Raw genomic sequence first — 1,159 nt, 5'->3', positions numbered from 1 at the left:
GATCTTCCTCTCTGGCCTGGCAGAGCACTGTGTTTGCTTCGGTGCATTCAGAAATGTAACGTTTCCTTGGGAGGTTAAAGTTATGTCTTGTGGCCTCGTCGTTCCTGTTACCTCCTCCTCTTTGCCTGTGCTGCGGGGGGCAAAGCTGAGCAGCTCCTGCTGCCTTGGGAGGGACCCCCTGTGCCCATTGCTGCCCCCCTGCACACCCCGGGGCAGGTTTGTTGCCTCTGCCTGTGCAAGTGAAACACGGGTTCGGGAGCTGCTCCCACTGCAGGAGCTGGGCTTGGGGGGCAGCAGTGCTGCTGGGTGGGATGCTCAGGCTGGTTCTTTGCTTTCTTTCAGAAACCGAAGCCAAGAAAGCCTGTGAGTGGCTGCGGGCGGCGGGATTCCCTCAGTATGCGCAGCTCTATGAAGGTGAGAGCAGCATCCTCCTCTTCATCCCCTCCCTGCTCCCTGTGTCTTGACCAAACCCCCCGAGGGGACTGCAGGGCGAGGAGAAGATAGGGAGGATCGTTTACTAATTATACGATCATGTGTTAAATAAGTCTTCAGGCTTGGCAGTGGCCTGGAGAGCCTGCATTCCTGAACTTTTCCCCTTCAGGCAGGGCTGCCAGGAGCCCAGGGGCGGCTGCTTGGGCTGGGAAGAGCCGTGTCAGCTCTTCAGGGCTTCAGGGAGTGTTTGCAGAGGGTGGGAACGCAGGGGCAGCCAGCGTAGGGAGCTTGGAGTGTGAGTGTGTCCTCCTGCCTCCCCGCTGGCATGTCCTGCCCCTAAGTGCCCTTTGGCAGCAGGGTCTGCACCTTCACCCAGCCAGCCGTGCCCGGGGCACAGTGTCCAGAGCAGAGCAGGTCACCGTGCCCTGAGGCTCCCAGGCTACAGACCCCCTGACAGACCCTCTCTCACCTCGTGCCCTGCAACCCGTGGGGGATTTGCAGGGTGACTCTGGTGATGGGTCTTGCCTCTGGCTTATCTGGGTTTGCTTAAGACCCTTAAGCTGGGCTGCTGGTCCCTGCTGGGGGGGCAGAGGGGCCAAGGAGTGGTGGCTGCAGCCCCGGAGGGCTGGGACAATAGCGGGAAGCTGGGTCTCCGGCGGGCTTCAGGGGGGGCTATTGTTTGGCCAGGGCCTTCCACCCCCCCCACCCCCACCACCCGGGCCGGCGG

General features: G+C 61.8%; 1 protein-coding gene across 1 annotated transcript in view; it reads left to right on the top strand.

The window, feature by feature from the left end:
* The first annotated feature begins 341 nt into the window (after window positions 1-341).
* STARD8 (StAR-related lipid transfer (START) domain containing 8) overlaps window positions 342-1,159 on the top strand; it is a 14,923-nt gene continuing 14,105 nt past the window's right edge. The window contains exon 1 of the mRNA XM_009996631.1: window positions 342-414. The gene's annotated coding sequence lies outside the window, so the exon portion shown is untranslated. The remainder of the gene's footprint in view (window positions 415-1,159) is intronic.

This window comes from Chaetura pelagica, unplaced genomic scaffold (assembly GCF_000747805.2).
Source record: "Chaetura pelagica isolate M959 unplaced genomic scaffold, ChaPel_1.0 scaffold103, whole genome shotgun sequence".
Lineage (NCBI taxonomy): Eukaryota > Metazoa > Chordata > Aves > Apodiformes > Apodidae > Chaetura > Chaetura pelagica.
This window is presented reverse-complemented; position numbering and strand designations above follow the sequence as displayed.